The sequence below is a fragment of the Lissotriton vulgaris genome, chromosome 10 (assembly GCF_964263255.1).
Source record: "Lissotriton vulgaris chromosome 10, aLisVul1.2, whole genome shotgun sequence".
Classification (NCBI taxonomy): Eukaryota; Metazoa; Chordata; class Amphibia; order Caudata; family Salamandridae; genus Lissotriton; species Lissotriton vulgaris.
This window is the reverse complement of record NC_141698.1, coordinates 31,134,879-31,157,998: the sequence shown is the minus strand read 5'-3', so window position 1 is coordinate 31,157,998 and position 23,120 is coordinate 31,134,879. Positions and strand designations below refer to the sequence as shown.

Below are 23,120 nucleotides of genomic sequence, written 5' to 3'. Positions count from 1 at the left end.
GGTTTTGCAGTACGCTAGAGGCGCCATTGGTGAGTAATAGGTGGCGAGGGGCGGTGTAGTACACTAGGATCGCCATTGGTGGGTGAATAGTAGGTGTCAAGTACGCCTGAGACACCACTGGTGAGCAGCAGGGGTGTACAGTGTGCCTTTGCCGTTGATTAACGGGGGCTGCCTGAGGTACCTCTGGTGATGCAGTAATGTTACGTTTCAATATTGCTTCAAGTAGAAGTAGCTGCAGTTACGGGCTGCTTAAAAAAGCTCTTGGTGGTCACCGAGCAAGGCAGGTGGAAATTCCAAGGGGCCACAAACTCTAGATCTGGAGGTGGCACAAGGGTTATGGATGGTAAGAAAGAGGTGAGGGTCTTGAACATGAAGGGGGCAGAGATGAGTGCATCAGGTGGGGGAGTCAAGGAGTGGCAGATGTGGGTGGGTGGGTGGGCGAGGATGTGCAGGCACTTGACTCAAAGAGTGAAGACATTGTGGAGGGACCAGTGGAACACACTGGGCCACCCTACCCGATGCGTGGAGGCGGGGGCTGGCCAACATCTGCAAGGGGTTGTATGTCAATACAATGTGGTGTTTACACCGCACTACCATTACAACGCTGGTTTTACAACGCAAGTCATTACCACGACTTGTGCTGTAGGGTGCTGGACTTAGGAATAGTAATATTTACTATTCCAACACCAGCCTACGTACAGTAGGGAAGGTGTTGGAATAGTAAATCTACTATTCCTTAGCCTAGAGCGCTCTCCAGTGCAAGTCGTGGTAACGACTTGCGTTGTAAAACCAGCGTTGTAATGGTAGTGCTACTGAAATACCACTGGCAGCAATGAAAAACACATGGTGTGATGCAATATGCAAGCCAACATCACACATATTGTAATCCGAGGGACTGCTTTTAATACCAATAAACTAAATTACTGCTGATATAAGACTGTTTCCAAGAAGTTGTTAGTGCAAAGAAGCCCTCTGCCTGCTGACTGTGGCCTGAGCAGATCAGCGCATGGCTGTGCAGACAGAGGACTCCACATCCTCCTGGTGAGAACCCTAGGATTGTGGGGGTCATTCCTATGTCCCCAGGCAGAGAATGCTCTCACCTCCAGCCCTCCTCCACTTCCCCAGAAGTGGACCATTTTAGTTTTTCTGAAATAAACCGCCAAATCCCAGAATGCAACATTGTGACCACAGGGCCAGTGCTTAATTTGTGAAAAACATAAGTGCCAGGGCTCTGGTCAGGAGGTCACTGCAACTTGCACCACACATTGCCACTGCTATCCTGCCAATAAAAGAAGCAACTCAACTACTGTGACAATTCAATGCCCCTAAGGTTATAACATTGGCTTGTGCTGCAGGTAATACTAATTGTTTCTGTATATTGAATTAATCATTGACTGTTGTTGTGGTCATTTCTAAACTAGCCAGACAGCGCCACCATGTGGCAGATTGTCACAAGCACTAGTGTTGGAAATTAAGTGCCTGCGCTGAGGCCCGGAAACCACCCGCTCAAATGAAGCACTGCCACAGGCGTCAGAACTTGAGGGACTGACTGGCCAGTCTGTCTTCTTTTCCAGTAACCAGCAAAGATGTCGTCGGACGCAGAAATGGCCGTGTTTGGGGAGGCTGCGCTATACTTGCGCAAGTCTGAAAAGGAGCGCCTGGAAGCTCAGAACAGGCCGTTCGATGCCAAGAACTCGTGCTTCGTGACAGACCCCAAGGAGCTGTATGTGAAAGGACTGATCACAGCCAGAGAGACAGGCAAAGTCACTGTGAAGACAGACGATGGACGGGTAAGTAGTACCGCTGCCCACACATACCTGTAAACACGCCCCACGCAAGGCAGCCGGTGGTGCGGACACAGGCCGGGCATCAAAAGAAACATTCACATATTGTGATTCTAATCTCTCCCCAATGCTCTATTCTGGTGATGGCCAATTGGGCAATTTTTTTACAGCAAATTTGTGGGAAGTGGTGTAAAGCCCACAGGGCCAGTGTCATAATGGAAAATAAGATGACATTTTAAAGTATCTTTACCAGCGTTTTCTAGATTGTGTTCTGCATAATTCTGAGGAAAATTGTAACTATTAGGAAACCTGTCAGCCTAGGTATAGAAACTGCTTATATTGGCACAAACCAGCCACCCCCAGCCCGCACTGGCCCTTTCAGCCAGGTTGTCGTTGAAAGGACCGGCCAGTCTTCAAGTGCAGGTAGAGCACCCTTTTGACTAGTACTGCCAAGTCCTGGGCACTCACATACAAGAGTAATTAGAACAATTCACTAAATGTAAGTCCCGGGGAAAAATCAATTAAAAAAAATCGCAGATGAGATGTTTCTTATTTCTTTTAATTTTCTTAGCGTTGTCAATCAATCCGCATAGAACAACCAGCCGACACGTGTTTCGTCAGGGTAAGGTGGACCCCTGACTCTTCAGGGCTGAGCTGGTGTAAGCAAGGGGGTGTAATCGAGATACTGTGATAATTCCAACCCGGCAGGTCTATACTGGCGGGTGTGCGGGAATTTGCCCAATTTGTGGGGTTATCTGAGCCCAGGGTTGCGGGATATCTATGGAGCCACGGCAATGCACATGAGTGTGTGTTCCAAGTATTAAATTTGGGTATGATGGTGAGCTGTATTCCCAGGCATTCACGTCAAATCCACGTGAGAAAGGGAAGGTATACAACGGAGACACGGATATGTGTCAAAGTTAGTGGAATAATACAGGAAATGTCCTCCGTGGCCCACCATCTTTCTCTGGAGGCGACCCACGGAAGACATTGTACCCAAATGTATTACTTGGAACACACACTTGTGTGCATTACCGTGGCTTCATATGAATCCCGCAACCCTGGGCTCAGATAACCCCACAGATTGGGCAAATTCCCGCACACCCGCCAGTATAGACCTGCCGGGTTGGAATTATCACAGTATCTCGATTACACCCCCTTGCTTACACCAGCTCAGCCCTGAAGAGTCAGGGGTCCACCTTACCCTGACGAAACACGTGTCGGCTGGTTGTTCTATGCGGATTGATTGACAACGCTAAGAAAATTAAAAGAAATAAGAAACATCTCATCTGCGATTTTCTTTAATGGATTTTTCCCAGGGACTTACATTTAGTGAATTTTTCTAATTTTTCTTGTATGTGAGTGCCCAGGACTTGGCAGTACGATATTGTTGTGGGATTTTCCCACACAAACACAGGGGTTACAAGGGTCTCCCCTACCTGGCCAGCACCATATCTACTTAGAACGTCATTAACACACACGCAAATTTAGCTGAGCGCTACAACTTCCTACCTACTGAAAAACCTCTCTTGTGAATACATCCTTTTGACTAGTGCAGACCCTGGGCTACTTGTGCTGTACAATCCTACTTAAAAGCCAGTGTCCAGTGCCACTTTGCAGATAACCGACCTGCTTAGAAGTGCCAGTACTGTGCCACTGAAAGAAAGACAGAAATGCCACCACTGGCTTACTGAGAATCAATCAATCAATAGATTTGTAAAGCACTACTTGTCTCCCATGAGGGTATCCAGGTGCTGGCTAAAGACAGAAGTGTCAATACTAGCCTGCTCAGAAGTTCCAGTACTGGGCCACTGAAAGTAAGACAGAAGTGCCAGCACTGGCTAGCTTGGAAGTGCCTTAGACAGAAGCACCAGTACTAGCCCGCTCAGACGTGCCTGTATTGGGCTATTGAAAGTAGGATAGAAGTGCCAGCACTGGCTCGCTTAGAAGTGCCTTAGACAGAAGCACCAGTACTAGCCCGCTCAGACGTGCCTGTATTGGGCTATTGAAAGTAGGATAGAAGTGCCAGCACTGGCTCGCTTAGAAGTGCCTTAGACAGAAGCACCAGTACTAGCCCGCTCAGACGTGCCTGTATCGGGCTATTGAAAGTAGGACAGAAGTGCCAGCACTGGCTAGCTTAGAAGTGCCTTAGACAAAAGCGCCAGTACTAGCCCTCTCAGACGTGCCTGTATTGGGCTATTGAAAGTAGGATAGAAGTGCCAGTACTGGCTAACTTAGAAGTCCCTTAGACAGAAGTGCCAGTACTAGCCCGCTCAGATGTGCCTGTATCAGGCAATTGAAAGTAGGATAGAAGTGCCAGTACTGGCTAACTTAGAAGTCCCTTAGACAGAAGTGCCAGTACTAGCCCACTCAGATGTGCCTGTATCAGGCAATTGAAAGTAGGACAGAAGTGCTAGCACTGGCTAGCTTAGAAATCCTGTATATTTAACATTGTGGCGGGCGGTGCTGTATTCAGCACCCGCCACAATGTTAAATGGGCATGTTGTGCATTTGCATGCACAGCGTGACAGGCACTGCGCGGTGCCTGCCACCTTGTGCATGCAAATGTCGGGGGGGTACCATGGGCACTCCCCAAGTGCAGCCACCCACCCCCAACCCCCTGGGGGCCTGCAACGGCCCCCAAAGGCATTCTCCGCATGTCTTTCCATGGTGGAGTCTCCGCAATGGAAAGGCATGAGACCACCATCATCATATTGCAGGCCTTTTCCGCCCGGTAGTCAATTGGGCGGATTGCCTACTGGTGGAAAACTGGCGGACGGTCTTTCCGTCCGCCTGGGTCCCACTGCAATCGTAATATGGCGGGGGGAATGGTAGGCGAGCAGACAGAAATGGCGGGCGGATCGCCACCACCATACGGGCGGTGGCGATCCACCAGCCATTCTAATGGGCCCCTAAGATACTGAGGGTATACCCTTGGAGCAAGTGTGACTGTAGGGAAGCAGGTACCCCGTCTGAGCCAATGGGGCTTGCTTAAGAACCTTACTTAGGCTCATGAATATATACAGGTAGGAGAGCCTTATGTCTCCTCACATTCACTACTCTCTTAAAATTAGATAAAAGTAGGTAGGGAGTTATAGGTGCACTGAAGAAGGCCGAGTAACCTTCTTGGCCTGGTTAAATTGTCCGAAACATGTTGGCATATTAAGGATGCCGGAACCACTGCATTCCTGAAAGGCATCAATATCTTCGCTTTGATCATGGTATCGGTATATAAAGGTATTTGGATACATTTGTGACCATTTTGATCTTGACTGGACCTCCAGAAATGCCCAGAAAAAAATGAATATCTAAAACTCCCAAAAGCGGATGAGCCTGCCCTAGTGGTGCTGTCCTACCAGGGTGAGAAAAAATGCCAATGATGAAGCATGCCACCATTTGGTGGGTGAGACGTTTTTTCTTAATATTTTTAATATTCCTGTCGGATGTGGCACTAAACCTAGTCAGGAACAAATCCTCGGGCTTTTGCATTTTGTTTTGGTGTGATTAGTTGTACTTCATGGGAGGATAGGTGAAAGCCGTATTGCCTCTCGCGCTCTCTTTTAAGGACATGTCAGTACTCTCCTGTCAATAGTAAAGCAGCCCTTCTGAGACAGGTCCCTACTAGTCCATTATGTCAATAGCAAAGCAGCCCTTCTGACAGGTGTTAGTATGAACACAATGGAAGTTAAGCAGTCTGGTTGAGATGTCAGTACTGTCCAAAGACAAGTAAACCAGTCCTACTGAGAGGTGTCAGTAGCATTCTATTAAATGTAAAACAGATCTGCAGAAATATGTAAATACTGTCCCTTTAAAACTGTAAAGCTGCCCAGCTAAAAGGTGTTAGTAGGCTAAGAAAAGTTGAGCAGCCCTGCTAAGTTGTGAGTAGTATCTCACTATAATTAGACATCCCTGCTGAGTGGTGGTAGTCCTAGTCCAATAAAAGTTAAATAGCCATACAGAGACATGCCAGTACTATGATAATAAAAGTTAAGCAGTCATATAGACACACGCCAGTACTATCCTAATAAATGTTAAGTAGTCCTATAAAGATGTGTCAGCCCTATCCTAATAAGTGTAAGGCAGCGAAACAGAGACGTGTCAGTACTTTCTCAATAATACGTACGCAGAATTATAGGGAATCTTTATTACTGTCCTACGAAATGTAAGGCAGCCGTAACAAGACTTGTCAGTACTATCCTAATAAATGTAGGGCAGCCATAAAAAGATGTGTCAGCCCTATCCTAATAAATGTAAGGCAAACATAAACAGACGTGTCAGTACTTTCTTAATAATAGGTAAACAGAAATCTAGAGAAGCGTGAATATTGTCCTAATACATGTAAGACAGCGATAAAGAGATGTGTCCGTACTATACTAATAAATGTAAGGAAAGCCATACAGAGACGTGTCCGTACTATACTAATAAATGTAAGGAAAGCCATACAGAGACGTGTCCGTACTATACTAATAAATGCAAGGAAAGCCATAAAGAGATGTATCCTAATAAATGTAAGGCAGCCATACAAAGATATGTCAGTACTATCCTAATACATTTTAAGCAGTCCTATAGAAATGTGTCAGCCCTATCCTAATAAATATAAGGCAGACATAAACAGACGTGTCAGTACTTTCTTAATAATAGGTCAACAGAAATATAGAGAAGCGTGATTAGTGACCTAATACATGTAAGACAGAGATATAGAGACGTGTCAGTAATATCCTAATAAATGTAAGGCAGCATACAGAGACGTGTCAGTACTATCCTAATACCTTTTAAGCAGTCCTATAGAGACGTGTCAGTAATATCCTAATAAATGTAAGGCAGCCATACAGAGACGTGTTAGTACTATCCTAATACTTTTTAAGCAGTCCTATAGGGATGTGGCAGTCCTATCCTAATAAATGTAAGGCAGCCATACAGAGATGTGTTAGTACTTTCATAAAAGTAGGTAAGTAATAACACAGAGATGCGTGATTACTGTCCTAACAAATGTAAAGCAGTCCCGCTCAGATGTGCTGTTACCATCTCAGTGAAAGTTTAGCAGCTCTGTGGGTTGGGGTTAGTTCTATTAGATTAAAAATAAAGCTGACCGCCTGAGTCATGCCAGTGCTAATCCATTCCAGGGTAAAGCAGCCCTGCTGAGTCATGTCGGTGCTAACCCATTCCAGGGAAAATCAGCCCTGCTGAGTCATATTAGTTCTAGTCGATTCCAGGGCAGGGGAAAACAGCCCTGCTGAGTCATGTCAGTACTAGTTCATTCCAGGGGAAAGCAGCACTGCTGACTCATGTCAGTGCTAGCCCATTTCAGGGGAAAGCATCCCTGCTGACTCAGGTCAGTGCTAGCCCATTCCAGGGTGAGGCAGGCCTGCTGAGTCATTTCAGTGCTAACCTATTCCAGGTTAAAGCAGCTCTGTTGAGTCCTGTCTGTGGTAAAGTATTAAAACGCAACACAGATGAGACATGTCTGCACTATACGGTCAAAAGTAAAGCAGACTTGCTGACAACTGTCTGCACTATCCATTTAAAGCTAAAGGAGCACTGTTGGGGTGCTCCGATGGCACCCTTGACAGGTGAGGAACGGAGATGCTCCGGGCCTGATACTACTGCTTATTGTAAGTCCTGTTGCTCGGTGCCTCAATATACGGTCCCCTAAAGCCTGCACTTATGTCATCGTTATCTCTTCTCCTCATTTTATAGACTGTAACTGTGAAGGATGATCAAGTCTTCCCACAAAATCCTCCCAAGTTCGACAAGATCGAAGACATGGCCATGATGACTCATCTGAATGAAGCCTCCGTGCTGTATAACCTCGCCGAGCGATACGCAGCCTGGATGATCTACGTAAGTGTTCCATTAGATTCAATAACTGGGTTGTATGATGGCCCCCCACATGCATTTCCCACACACATCTTCACACCAAGTCAGTAACCCGACTGCGACTTTACCACACAGTCCTTTACGACATGTCATTACAACGACTTGCCCTAGGGGGCGCTGGACTTTGGAATAGTATAATTTACTGATTCAACTCCAGTTGGTGTATTAGTAGAGAAGGCATTGGACTTAAAATCCAACACCAGTCCAACAACGTGTCCCCTAAAGCAAGTCATTATAATGAATTGCACAGTATAGGAATGCGGGGTAATGTTGCTGTCGGGGTACAGGCTGCAGTGTAAAGTCACATCGCAGTACTGACTTCGGTGTAAAGGATATTTTCCAATAACTGCGGCCTAAACCCCACAGCCAAAACCTACCCCAAAAAGCTGGAAAAGCAATTTAAACTAACCAGCATGACCAGGTGAGGCCCCTCTGATAATGCACAGGTGATGGCATGTTGTGAGATCTTAAATAGCTGCATGTAAGCCTGTCGCTTGAAGAAACAGAGCATACTACGGACACACACTCTGCATCTACAACCTACAGGACAGCAGCGTCTTTGACAAGAAGTTCTGATTGTGTGTGTGTTCTGCAGAGGCCTGAAAGAAGACAAGGACATGCTCTAGGAGAGGAGACACCAGCAGAAAATAGTTTAGGATGGAAAGTCAACAATGAAACACAAAGTCCTCAGAAAACTATTAACTGCTTGAGAGATGAGGAAGAATCCAACAGGAGAGGTCTCACCCCTCCCCCCTGCTCCATCCAGTGAAGGAGCCCAGAGGTACCTTAAACTAGAAGGAATTCAACGAGATTGGGGCTTTACCATGAAAGAAAGAAACACACACACAGAAACGTACACACACACACACACACACTTGCTTCACTCTCTGGAGAACTACTCTACAAGGCCCCCATTTTCCATTTATTGTTGTTAAAGTTGCAACAGAAACTTGTGAACTAGCTTTCAGTAGCCTTCACAGTGTAAATCAAGTGCCCCCAGCCATTTCTGGTAAAATACAGGTGAGTTAGTATATTTAGGTCTTTGGCAAGTGAATCATTTGGTTTATGCTACAATCATAATTTGTAGAGCTTTTTAGGTGCACATGGGGGATTTTGCAAACTATGAAGTCCCCGCTAAAGAGAACTACTCTTTGGGCCACCTGTGGGACTAATTTCTCATCAATAATTTAGCATTGATGGCACTGATTTTTTCTTAATTGGCTGCTTTTACTCCAGACCTACTCCGGACTCTTCTGTGCAACCGTGAACCCCTATAAGTGGCTGCCGGTGTACAACCCTGAAGTCGTTGTTGGCTACAGAGGCAAGAAGCGCCAAGAAGCCCCACCTCACATCTTCTCCATCTCTGATAACGCCTATCAGTTCATGTTGACAGGTAACGTCGTCCTATTGTCTCTGCTTCTTCCATTTTGTAGCTCTCATAACATGCAACCTTCTATTGAAACCCTTACTAAATCTCATTTCTTTTATGGCATATCGTGAAAACCAGTCTGTCCTGATCACGTGAGTACAACAGAATCACATCTTGAACCGGCTCCACGTATGTAAGTAGGAGCGATGTTACAACTGATGTTCCTGATCCGACTCAATCCTCTGTCTTCTTTCCCTTTAGCGGAGAATCTGGTGCAGGGAAGACCGTGAACACCAAGCGTGTCATCCAGTACTTTGCGACAATCGCAGTGTCTGGAGAGAAGAAAAAGGACTCCCCCGCCATGGCCAACAAGATGCAGGTTTGTAAATTCAATGTATCTTCTCTTGGGCTGTGCATAACATGACATCTGTCAGAGGAGTGTCTTCACATTGAGACCTTGCTCCTCACAGGGAACTCTGGAAGATCAAATCATCCAGGCTAACCCGCTGCTGGAAGCCTTCGGTAATGCCAAGACCGTGAGGAATGACAACTCATCTCGCTTTGTAAGACTTCCAACTTCATGTATTTCTTTAACCTTTCTCATTTTTGAAGATAAATTTACTCTCTTTGTCTCAATAACAGTCTGGTTTCACCAAAGCCTTTATTTCCTTTCTAGGGCAAATTTATCCGAATTCACTTCGGAACCACAGGAAAACTGGCTTCTGCAGATATTGAAACATGTAAGACTTGCAGAACGAACAGTCTAAGATGTAAGCGACAATTGAAATCATTTGTTATTTACAAATTATAACCAAAGTCCACTTTTTACAGACCTGCTGGAAAAGTCCAGAGTCACATTCCAGCTGTCAGCAGAGAGGAGCTACCACATCTTCTACCAGATCATGACCAACAAGAAGCCAGAACTCATTGGTAAAACTGACTTTTGTTTTAATAATACAAACATTTTGTGCACAGAGAGCATAAATTAATCTATCGTCATCTTTCTGTGGAAGAGGACCCTTGTTTGCATGCCATCAGGGCTGGGCGTAGTTTGTGGAGTTGTGCTATGTGGAACTCTGCGAAGTTACAAAAAACTCTGTGAGTGGTGGAGTGCAGTGCGAACTGCAGTTTGTGCTAATATTCCTGCCGCTCGAGTAGAAATTCTACCCGAGCTGCGGCTTGCACTCGTAAACTTACCGTTCGCGATCACGGACATACCGTTCGCGAGCAAGGAAAAAACTTCGCTGCACATCGCGAAACTGAGTTTTCTGCACGCCGCGAGCTCAGCTGAGTGCGGAGTGCAGAAAACTCTGCAAACTCTGTGACCGGAGCGAAGTTCACCACCCAGGCCTACTCTACATCTAAGGTATATTTAAGCATTACCCCTTTTCAACTTCACCAAACAGATTTTTTTCCTCCAACTCAGAAATGCTCCTGATTACCACAAACCCCTACGACTTCCCGTCCATCAGCCAGGGAGAGATTGTGGTGAAGAGCATTGATGATTCCGAGGAGCTGATGGCCACCGATGTGAGTGGTAGAAGACAAACTTGCAAACATCTCAAGGACAATTCCATAATGTCTCTAATATCTCTTCAACAAATGTATCTTGCTCTTCACACCTACAGGGTGCCATCGATATCCTGGGGTTCAACCAAGATGAGAAGATCGGCATCTACAAGATGACGGGAGCGGTCATGCACCACGGAAACATGAAGTTCAAGCAGAAGCAGCGTGAGGAGCAGGCCGAGCCCGACGGCACAGAAGGTATTGAAGGAAGAGTTTGAAAAAAAACAGCCCTTATTGCGACAGGTAGCAATAGACTACTAGATGCACAAGACATTGACTGAAGTGCAGAGTATCATCTTAAAGATTGGGTGTAGTACCTTTAGATGTCTTAAATAGTACTATTTAAATCATCAAAGTATTTATTATCTGCACAATCATGCGGGCCACTTACCACCAAGAATAATAGTGCTTGTATTTAAGTTACAGTATAATACTCAAGCAGTCAACGCTGCCAGGCATTTTGTAGATTAATTTCCTATATGTTTTTTAAAACTCTTCATTTCTATGTGTTTGGAGGATTCACCCTGACTACCTATTGCTTGATGTCTCCTGAATTCTACTATGAGGAGCATTCCATGGTGGGCTGATACAGCGGTCTTGGGAAGTGGTGCACAGATTGTATGCTGAATATCTTGGTCTGGTGGAGAGTCTTTTCCTCTCACCAGAAGGTGCATCAAGATCCCTTAGAACAGCCCCACACTGGAGGGTCATGGGGAGGGGGTGGGTATACTGGGGTCTCCTGAAAAACCTTACAGAGTTAGCTAGAGAAATACTAGTCCTATTCTGAGCAGTGAATGCCTTTGTACTGCTGACTACATAGTACCAAACTGGTGTATAGTGCTGCGTGTGCATGATGCATAGATCAAGAAACGGTAGCTCCCATGCACGACCTCAGGAACTGTAACTCCTGTGCATGGTGCAAGCCCTAAGGAAGTGTAGCTGTTCTGCATGCCCCAAGGACCTGTAGCTCCTGTGCGTGCCCCAAGGAACTGTAGCTCCTGTGTCAGAGCCAAGACATGTCCTGTACAACCCACCCGCAGAGGACACCGATAAGCTACTAAGAGTGCTGTGTTGTGGGTGAACATTACCACCACCACTAAACCTCAGACACGTCTACTGCCCAATGGTATTTCCCATCCGTTTACATGAAATGCACCTTTACATAAAATCTGGTCTGTACACTGTGTCTCTCACTGTCTCACTATACAAATGCACGCAATGAAGATAATAGGAATATTCTGGCGAAATATCTTTTCTGAACTATTGTTATAATGTGCAGTTGCTGACAAGATTGCATACCTGATGGGTCTGAACTCAGCGGACCTGCTCAAGGCGCTGTGCTACCCAAGAGTCAAGGTCGGCAACGAATACGTCACGAAGGGGCAAAATGTCCAACAGGTACCAAAGACAGATATTGTTTTTTAACAATTTATATTGAATTTATTACTACACTGTAAAATAGGACTAGAAATAAGGGAATTAACTAACCAGTATATAACTTTGTCTGCGATAGGTCTATAACGCCATCGGCGCCCTCTGCAAGTCTGTCTATGAGAAGCTCTTCTTGTGGATGGTTCTTCGAATCAACCAACAGTTGGACACCAAACAAGCCAGGCAGTACTTCATCGGTGTCCTGGATATTGCAGGCTTTGAGATCTTTGATGTAAGTACTTTTCGTAGACACTATAATCGAGTTGTGGGAATGTTTAGTAACATAATCACACTAAGCAAACCTGTGTCGTTTAGTTCAACAGCTTGGAGCAGCTGTGCATCAACTTCACCAATGAGAAACTGCAACAGTTCTTCAACCACCACATGTTCGTCTTGGAACAAGAGGAATACAAGAAGGAAGGCATTGAATGGGAATTTATTGACTTTGGAATGGATCTGGCTGCCTGCATTGAGCTTATAGAGAAGGTGGGTCACTTTCTGAGTGAATGCTAAATCTTTCTGCAAATGCCCACGATGATTAGAAAATAAGGTCCCGATTTAGGGGTGGGTGGTAATGGAGAACCACCACAATTTGTTGCGTGTCCAGCCCCCCACCGTTTGTATCTCTGGCCTCATTCAGAGGTTTGCTGATGGTGGAGTGGTTGCATGCTCCGCGGCTGGGAAACCCCTCACATGGAGTTAAAAGGTCGGCCATCTTTGGTGTGGGCTTCCTGATGCCTAGCTCACCACTGTTTCCTGTCTCAAACTACTCTGCATAGAAGGGTGCTCCTGGCTATGAAAAATGCTGACTTGGCCTTTGTGTACTGGAAGAAAACTCCAAGTGTGTCATGGACATTGTTTTTTCTTTATCAAAAGACAAACCCACTGCGAAATATTGCGACTAGTCTGCTATGTCGACAGGGCACATTGGACCTGCGACCAATGTCATCTCTAGTGGTGGAGGCGGGACCTACGTTGGTGAAAAATCACTGCTGACCCAATGGTAAACTTTAAATGGGGTGGACTTGCTGTGAATGGGTTAGTGGAGGTGTTGCCTCTGGCTCCCTGGCTCTTTACTGGCCACAGATCTCTAAGAAAGCTTCTGAATCAACCTGATCTACATCTCACTTCCTTTTGCAGCCCATGGGAATCTTCTCCATCCTTGAAGAGGAGTGCATGTTTCCTAAAGCTACAGACACGTCCTTCAAGAACAAGCTCTACGACCAGCATCTGGGCAAGTGCAAGAACTTTGAGAAACCTAAGCCAAGCAAAGGAAAGGCTGAAGCTCACTTCTCCTTGTTGCATTACGCCGGTACTGTGGATTACAACATCAGCGGCTGGCTGGACAAGAACAAGGGCCCACTGAATGAGACAGTCATTCAGCTGTATCAGAAGTCCTCAGTTAAGCTGCTGGCCTTCCTCTACAGCACCTACACAGTGGCAGGAGATGCAGGTAGGGATAAAGCTGCTTCTTTACATACAAAGACATTAACACATGCAAATGACGCTCTTTAATGCTATGTCACTGATGCCCCAAGTGCCCATGTTTCTTTCTTTCAATTCACAGATGCTGGAGCTGCAAAGGGCGGGAAAAAGAAGAAAGGCTCATCCTTCCAGACCGTCTCTGCTTTGTTCAGAGTAAGATACCCCAAATGCAAAATAAAAGTCTAAGGGCCCGATGTAGGTCGGTCGGTAACGGCCGAAAATCGGTATTTTCGGCCGTTACCGACCGGTATTCAAGGATTGGCATGTAGGGGCACAATTTTACAGAATCGGTAAATTTACAGATTCGGTAAATTTACAGATTCTGTAAAATACTGAATCAGTATTTTTACCGATTCGGTAAATCTCAGATGTAGGTGGGACTCTTCTGAGTCCCAAAGGCCCTACAAAATCGGTATTTTACCACACAATCCTATTGTGTGGTAAAATACAGAATTCAGGTGTGCATGCACATGTGTGCATGCACACCTAGCCATGTGACAGACAGACATGCCCTTAGGGCATGTCTGTGTGCCATATGGTGCACATGCCTATTTGTGGGGTGCCAGAGGGTGTCAAAGTGACACCCCCTACACCCTTGAAAAATTCGTTATTTACAGATTCTGTAAATACAGAATCGGTATTTCCCATTGATTTCTATGGGCTTCAAAGCCCATAGGAATCAATAGGAAATACCGATTCTGTATTTACAGAATCAGTAAATACCGATTGTTACAGATTCGGTATTTCCACATCTGGAAATACCTACATATCCACCCTTTAGATTTACCGATTTTTAATTACCGAATCGGTAAAATTCGGTAATTAAAAATCGGTAAATCTAATTTACCTACATCTGGCCCTAAGTTACTTTGCACACAGTGGACCCGATTCACAGAACTAACTTAAGACAAAATTCTAAACTTACTACCATTTTGGTATTCACAGAAGGCACTTACTCATTTTGGTATTCACAGAAGTTAGGACTCCTAACTTTAATGTTAATGTTAATGTTAATGTAAGCCGAACTTTTTGAGCGCACGGCTACCCCAAAGGGTGTCCCGGCGCTTTAGCAAAGAGGCCCAGAGAAACAGGAAAGCCAAAGGCATACACACTACAGTTACCGCGGGTTACTTGGTGAAGAGCAGAGTCTTCAACTCCTTCCTGAAAGCCAGAAGGTTGTTCTCTTTCCGAAGGGAAAGTGGGAGCTCGTTCCACAAGCAGGCTGTCACGTGTTGGAAGGAGCGACCTCCCATCCGGACACGTTTGACCACAGGCACCTCCATTTTGGCCAGGTCCGCCGACCGCAATGACCTCCGTGGCACATAGAAAGCAGTACGCTTCCTCAGATAGTTAGGACCAATCGCATGGAGAGCTTTAAACGCCAGAGTGAGGAGTTTAAATCTGATTCTCCCAGAGATTGGCAGCCAGTGCAGCCTAGCCAGGAGCGCTGAGGCGCTGGCTCTCCTGGGCAGGCCGTAGATGGCTCTGGCCGCCGAATTCTGAACAATCTGCAGTCTGGATAACAGATACTTAGGTAGGCCTGCAAAGAGCGCATTTGCATAGTCCAGGCGGGATCCCACAAGCGCCTGGACTACATTCCTACGGTACTGCAGTGAAAGCAGAGGAAGAAATTTCCTAAGCATCTTGTGGATGCTGAAACATTTCCCTGCTAATCCGTGGATGTGTGGACGAAAGGAAAGATCATCGTCAAACACCACTCCGAGATTTTTTACCTGAGTAGATGGTTTCTCTGGGGGGAACATGTCCTGGGGCCACCATGTCTTCCAGCCCGGGTCTGGGGCACAGCCGAAAAAGAGCAGCTCAGACTTGTCTGAGTTGCATTTCAGGCTGTGCCGCTGAAACCACGTAAAGACTGCACTCAGACAGTCCTTAATTCTGCCGCCGTTGAAGACCTCTCCCTTCCTGCAGGTGAACAAGAGCTGGGTGTCATCAGCGTATGAGATGACCCGGGCCCCAAACGCCTCCGCTACCTCCGCTAGAGGGGCCATATATATGTTGAAAATGGTGGGGCTCAAGATAGAACCTTGAGGCACCCCCACCTCCAGCGAAGGCATTTCGGCCGAGAACGGCGGAGCCCAGATCACCTGTCGGCGGTCGGCAAGAAAGGATTGAAACCAGTCCAGCACCGTCCCTCGCAGACCAATCTCCCTGAGTCTTGAGAGGAGACCTGCGTGTGGGACGGTGTCGAACGCCGCCGATAGGTCCAACATGACTAACATCGCCTTTCCCCCATGATCGAGCGTCTCCCTGATGGCGTCGGTAACCTCTACCAGAGCGGTCTCCGTGCTGTAGTTCGCACGAAAGCCGGACTGGGAGTCATGCAGCAGTTTGTTGTTCTCAATGAAGGTGGACAGAGTATGCTGAACATGTTTCTCCAACACCTTCGCCAGAGCAGGGAGGAGGGAGATCGGTCTGTAGTTAGCCCATTGCAGGGGGTCGAGCAGAGGCTTCTTAATCAACGGCAGAATGAGTGCGTGTTTCCACTGTCGTGGAACCACCCCTGAGCTCAATGATAGGACTCCTAAATGCCTTCTGTGAATACCGAAAGTCTTAAAGTTAGGATTTTTCTCGGTTTAGGAATAGTAAAGTTAGGACTCCTAACTTTAGGACTCCTAAATGCCTTTTGTGAATACTGAAAGTCTTAAAGTTGGGATTTTTCTCAGTTTAGGAGTAGTAAAGTTAGGACTCCTAACTTCTGTGAATACCAAAATGAGTAAGAGTCTTCTGTGAATACCAAAATGGTAGTAAGTTTAGGATTTTGTCTTAAGTTAGTTCTGTGAATCAGGCCCAGTATGTATTACATCTACTACAATTCATCTGTGTCAGATCTGATGACACTTGCTGCCAGACTGATAGTAGTATCTCCTGTTCATACTTGGAACGTTTTTAAATTGCTACAAATCCACCTACAGATTCAGGGTATTAAGAGTTTAAAACATTTCTAATGTTCTTTTTAACAGGAAAACCTGAACAAGCTGATGACTAACCTGAGGAGCACTCACCCCCACTTTGTTCGGTGTCTGATTCCAAATGAGACAAAAACACCAGGTACAGTATCTGAAACACACGTGATATGTTGAAGAATCACAAACTCAACATAGGATGTAGAAACTGACTTTAGCTCACTTATTTCCATATACAGGTGTCATGGACAATCATCTCCTGATCCACCAGCTGAGATGTAACGGTGTCTTGGAAGGCATCAGAATTTGCCGAAAGGGATTTCCAAGCAGGATCCTTTATGGTGATTTCAAGCAAAGGTAATATTCAAAGACTACGGGCCCGATTCACAGAACTAACTTAAGACAAAATCCTAAACTTACTACTTTTGGTATTCACAGAAGTTAGGATTTGGTCTTAAGTTTGTCTTAAGACAGACTTAAGACAGACTTAAGACAAAATCCTAACTTAAGTCTGTCTTAAGACAAACTTAAGACAAAATCCTAACTTCAGTGAATACCAAAAGTAGTAAATTTAGGATTTTGTCTTAAGTTAGTTCTGTGAATCGGGCCCTACATCCACACAAACCGTGTGCGGAGACATTTTAGCCATGTTTCATCACAGAAAGCAAGCACAAAAGAAGCTGTACACCTCCTAGAGGCTAGCGCTCTAGGACATTCTAGCCCAGTGTTGTCACTGGCTGCCTTCTACCCTCCTTGTTCCTGTAGCACCACCAGCAGGACATCTTAAGATTCTAAAATATGGATACACCCTAACTAAGAAAAAATCTTTTGGTGGCACTATGACAGCATATATATAAAATACTAATGTATTCCTATCAATTTACAAGATAAGCAGAATGAGAGAACTAAATTATTGTGTAAGGCAAAGACAAAAACAACAATCATTTGTTTTGTGTCACTAGTCTCCTGGATTTTGAATCCACTCACAATGCTCATTATTTAGGACACAGTTCATGAAATGAAAATCATTGATAAGACTACCTATTTAAGAACTATAAAATATATATTTGCCATTGTCTGTATTTTTACCCAGGAACCACTATTTTTTATTTCTTTTAGGTACAAGATTTTGAATGCCAGTGCTATACCTGAAGGACAATTTATAGACAGCAAGAAGGCCTGTGAGAAACTGTTGGGATCCATTGATATTGATCATACTCAATATAAATTTGGCCACACTAAGGTAAAACAGCAATTTATGTCCACAAAGACATCATTTTAAATGGAAGAATTTGTTTATTGCTCAACTTTTAGTATGATGTGAGATCACGTCCTCTGGTGCCCATGATACTAATAATACACGCATGTCACTTTGATAGAAAATGTTTAAGGTAAACCTATTTGCTCCATCTTCCTGCATTTAAAGTTCACAGACTTTGACGTGAGAGTATTTTTATTCAGTAGCATAATATTCAGGAAACTTAAAAAAGGTTGAAGAATGAGCCTATTTTAAAAAAAAATAGTTTAAACTGAATTTATTTTTACCATATCTCTTACCTTTTTTAACTTTTCAAACATTAGGAGAGACATATTTGTAAAACACTTACGCATTTCTTCTGCAGCATAAGTTAATAACCCATATATGTTTCTCAAAATCTACACAATGCAAATTGGTACAAAAGAAACAGAACATTGATAGGCATATCTAAAAATAATAATATTGAGGGATTTCATGATTGACCTTTTTTATTGATTTTGTCACCAGTGTTGCATGCCCTGATTATAGAATTCCAGAAATTAAGTTCAACATTGTATTTATTCGTTTGTTGTTTATTAATAAGTTATCGATCTGCGCAATACAATAGTAGGAATTAGCATATATGCAAATAATGATGTAAGAATTATCAAATTCATTTATTTGTCAAAGCATTTAACGTAATAGTCATGTCAATAGTAATTTAAAATGCAAGTTAAATAAATCCATTATTTCCATCGACACTAAAACTATTTACCTATGTTATTTTCAATCCCAGACCTGATCGAACACAGTGATATTGTAATACAATTATAAATATTCAGATAAAAACATGCCCTTTTCAGTGGAGATGAATAAAACAAGTATCACAACAGGGAGGAATGAAAAAGTACAGTCAAATGGCTTTCCTTTTCAACAAGGTGTAGGATACATTACAGTTCGCTGACATGGAGTCACTCTTTTGTGCTACAACGAAATGCTTTAAAAAATAATGTGTTGTTTCATTCATGAAAGTTATAATGGTTTTAATTGAGGGATTCCATATGGCAGACCTAATGTCTCTTGTGATAGCTGTTTTTATGCAGAGGCAGGACACCAAGCCAACAAGCATAATTTTAGTTTCATATCAAATCAGGTGTAAGGCGTCAGCAAGAGTTGAGCACAAATCATGCTTCGTTTCAAAATAACATCTCCCAGTGGGATGAATTTAAAATAGGACTTATATGGCGTGAATTTACTGGTTTGGCAAGTCCATCTAAAGAACTGCCAATGAATTTACCCACCATTTTTTTTTTTTTAACATCGTTTTTATTGCATCACCAATATAAATGTACAGACAGTAAAGTCAAAGTGCAATCAGAAACATAGCAAGAAAACACAGTGATTGTCGACCCCCGTACTGAGTGGCACGTCCCCATACCGAGGACAGTTCAGCCTCCATCCATAAAACAGTCCTTGCTGTATCTTACATTGTCTGACGTCATTACTGCAAAAGAAAAGGTGGGTTGCTTTTGTGGTTTTCACCCCTCCCCCACCCCAACAAACATCGACCCCCAACAACCCAACAATTTCAACAACCCCGCCCCCGTGGTCGCGCTGTACAAAATCACTATTGGAAAGAGAGTCTGGTGTGGCGTCGGAAGTTCATGCATTCACTAAGGTGTGTCCCCCGGTAAGGTGACGGGGTTGGCTGTACCCAATTCCTGCAATTCCTCATGCTCCTCGTCGGCGGCCATGAATTTACCCACCATGTTATAGCAGCCCTAGTCAGTCATGCAGATCAGTGTTTTCCTTTCATAGATAATTTAAAATATGGTCTTTGAAATTAGTCAATCTTGGCTTGGGGTAGATAGAACATATGTGTTAAAAAAAGAAAAATGTAAATGTAAAGTTTTCTTATCATTTTTTAAGAGCAGGGGGCACTGCCTGCTCTGAAAAAACATTTTCGCTACCATACCTCAAGGGGAAGTGTCCCTTGGGGACTCCTTCCCATTTGCGATTGGGTTACCACCTACTTGAAATAGGTAGTAAAATGTGAATGTTTTGACTGCATTTCGGCCAAAAACATTCTTACAAACCCCTGCGATTCGGTATTCGGAAGGGACGCCCTAAACACGTCTCTTCCTAATACCGAATCAGTAGGTATTTGCAATTTCAAAGTCCGATTCAGTAACATGTTACCAAATCGTAAATTGGAATTCATACACACCATAATGCATTTTACCAGTCACAAATGGCCCATTCTGTTAATCTGGCCTTTTGCGACCGGTAAAATGCATGATACATATGGCCCGCTATCTTTTAGCTGTATTTCCTGCATGTGTTAGCTGTTAGCTCAGTGTGGATGCAGTTGACACCCAGTTAGCTTTTATCTCTTTTATTTCCCCCAAAATTATATTTAATAAGTATTCATTGGCTGTATTTTGAGATGAATTATTTGTATTTTGCAATTATTCTTATGAGCACTGTGTCTGCCCACAGGGAGTTCTTGACTTGCCAGAGATTTTGTATCTAAGGGTGATTTATCTATAGTCTCTGTTTTTCTAGAGTATACAAAATATGTGCAGTGGCGGCAACAGCGCTATGCAATTCTCCGCAATTCATTGCCCGTTAACCTGGGAGCTCAGTAATATCTGTTTGTTTATCATTGTCTTTAACTTTATCTTTATCCTTATTTGTCTAAAATATCCTTGCCATTAACTATTATATGCACATTCTTGCACTGTCTTTAAACCTTTCTATATTCATTATTGTCTCATGTTGTGGCTCTCTGTTAGAGGATCCAAGTGCAATGTATGACTTGATAGAACATTTGATAGATTTTCCACAGGCATTTATTGTGGCAGGTTTTTTCATCTTCCTACAATCAATTCAACTAAATGCCAATAAGGCTCCTTAAAAATCCAATGAAAACAAAAGTTGCCATGGCAAAACAATCACAAATAAAGAGCTGGGGCTAACGATCCTTGGAGTGAAGAAAATAGTCACAAAATACGATATACGTTTTTTGAAGAGATTTGTATCCACTTTCCATATTGATTATTTTCTGTACACAAGAGACTTACAAAATGAACAGGTTACATATATACCCAATTGCTTTACAAACCATAAAGCAATACAATTGGAGATTTCATTATACTCCAGTAACAATTCCGGGCCCGATTCACAGAACTAACTTAAGATAAAATCCTAAACTAACTACTCTTGGTATTCACAGAAGTTAGGATTTTGTCTTAAGTTTGTCTTAAGACAGACTTAAGTTAGGATTTTGTCTTAAGTCTGTCTTAAGCCAAACTTTAGACAAAATCCTAACTTCTGAGAATACCAAAAGTAGTAAATGTAGGATTTTGTCTTAAGTTAGTTCTGTGAATCGGCCCTTCCATGTTTAAATGGCAATTAGAATTTGTTAAATGAAATAATGGATAATTATATGAAAAGTTGTTGGTTTCAACTGTATGGAGATTTAATGTGACTGTAAATATTCACATGATATTAACATATGAATCTGCAGAAAATCATGAAATCAGAAATAACAATGTCTCCTTTCAAAGGTTCACACTATTTGACTTGGAGCAGTTTGTCAGAATTATTTGTGGCCACAAAAACATATATCTTTACAGCCAGGTTGAACTATTCCAAACGGGATTAGTAGAATCTTCTGCTCCTTTGTGATAACCTTCTGAATCACTGTGCTAGACTAAACACATGGATGAAAGTCTCACATTTAAATACCCTACTTACTCATAGATTTGTGTTTCAAAGTTTAGTTAATTAGTTATAACAGTAAAACATGTTTTCGCTCTAAACTGCTTGTTTCCAGTTACACTCTTGGTGCACACAGGACACATAGACCGCCACACCTTGAGCAATATAACAGTACATAAAACATGTGAACATGAGCCTTTTTATGATGCAGGCAGTGACATCGTTACCAAAAGCCATTAAACCAATATTTCCAAAATGTATTCCATCCCCACGTCACAGTCCTTACTTTTTCCTCTTTGACAGTGTCAGGCCACTCATCAGACATTCATTCTCTCTGCTCTACATTTCTTTTTTCAATTAAATATATTTCTTTCTGAAGATGATGGGAGTATGCTTTTCAAATAGAATTCATTTCCTCATTCACTCATCCTCTTGATGCGTTTAGAAGTGTTGATCCTTCGGTTCAAGTAGTATCTAATTATATTTATATACATTTAGAAGAATCTACAAGGTGGGAAGTTGGAGCCAGATCAGCTGTGCCCTATAGGCAATGAATATTAAGATCCACTAATGCTATATCACAGACAGAGCCAGTGGCTAAGGTATCAGCTTGAAGTCTTGACACTCATTTAGAAGTTGGCAGAATTCTAGCAGAGAATAAAATATGTCCTGTAGCTGAATTACCAAATGTTTTGTCCAGTCCTCAGCATGTACACATCAGACACGATTACTGAGTGGAGTGCCATTGATTAAGTGACAGTGACACAACTCTGCAATTTCTGGTTGTTTCCAGTAGAAAATGTTGTAAGGATACAGGAATGGCAGGTGCCAACCATTTTACTGCTAGCTATTCTGCATATTATCTCTATATCCTTCAAACATGCAGTTAATGCATTTACCACTGAATTTTTCAGGAATTTCTTAATCAGGCTCAACATACATTTAATTTTCTTTAAGTTTCTACTACAGCATGAAATATACATATTTAACATTCTTAATCTCAGCAAATGTAAGGGAACTTTCTAAAATGGATCATATTATCAGATGAGCTCTTCATGTAAAAAGTATTTGATATGTTTTAATCTACATCGTTTAATTTCCTGAAGCAATGCTTATTTGTATGGTTTAAATGATGAAACTGAAAGTTGCTTCTCATTTAATATAACTCTATAAACCAGGTTATCTAGAAGCTATCCAGCGTATAGCATGAAGTGTGTAACAGCGCCTGAAGAAGAAGTTATTTACCTTTTACTTACCATTGGTAACACTCTTTCTGGTAGATACGCTAGCTAGCACCAGATTCCTCACATTTAGAGTATTCCCCAGGTGCAAGGCTGATTTTGGAAACTTTTTATTCAAGTTCTCCTGCACACCACTAAGTGGCGGGATGTGACTCAGTGTAGGCTTTGTTCCGCCCTACAAATTATGTAGTGGTGCTGTATATAAGCCCCACCTCTGCGTGCCGACATCAGTTTCTTGCTTGACTCTTTCCGTGCCCTCAGATGGGGAGCGGAAGGCAACTGTCAGTACCAGACTGCAGATCCCTAATTTGGGACCTTTTTAGATGTTGAAAGGAGGCTACTCTATACAACTTGAAGGTGGAAGGGCAGTGAGGAATCTATGATTAATGTCCACCAAAAAGAGTGTCACCAAGGGTAAGTAACTTGTTCTTCTGAGGGATACTTCTAAGCGCAGATTCCTCACCTTTAGAATAGATCCCA

General features: G+C 43.3%; 1 pseudogene across 1 annotated transcript in view; it reads left to right on the top strand.

Annotated features, from left to right (window-relative positions):
- The first annotated feature begins 1,579 nt into the window (after nucleotides 1-1,579).
- LOC147684417 (myosin-4-like) overlaps nucleotides 1,580-23,120 on the top strand; it is a 43,731-nt pseudogene continuing 22,190 nt past the window's right edge. Inside the window, exons 1-18 of the transcript XR_015300644.1 lie at nucleotides 1,580-1,790; nucleotides 7,482-7,625; nucleotides 8,898-9,054; nucleotides 9,155-9,182; nucleotides 9,292-9,409; nucleotides 9,501-9,593; nucleotides 9,707-9,770; nucleotides 9,862-9,960; nucleotides 10,457-10,560; nucleotides 10,659-10,797; nucleotides 11,879-11,997; nucleotides 12,113-12,262; nucleotides 12,346-12,516; nucleotides 13,171-13,483; nucleotides 13,598-13,668; nucleotides 16,497-16,584; nucleotides 16,679-16,796; nucleotides 17,559-17,682. The product of XR_015300644.1 is annotated as a myosin-4-like (transcript). The remainder of the gene's footprint in view (nucleotides 1,791-7,481; nucleotides 7,626-8,897; nucleotides 9,055-9,154; nucleotides 9,183-9,291; nucleotides 9,410-9,500; nucleotides 9,594-9,706; nucleotides 9,771-9,861; nucleotides 9,961-10,456; nucleotides 10,561-10,658; nucleotides 10,798-11,878; nucleotides 11,998-12,112; nucleotides 12,263-12,345; nucleotides 12,517-13,170; nucleotides 13,484-13,597; nucleotides 13,669-16,496; nucleotides 16,585-16,678; nucleotides 16,797-17,558; nucleotides 17,683-23,120) is intronic.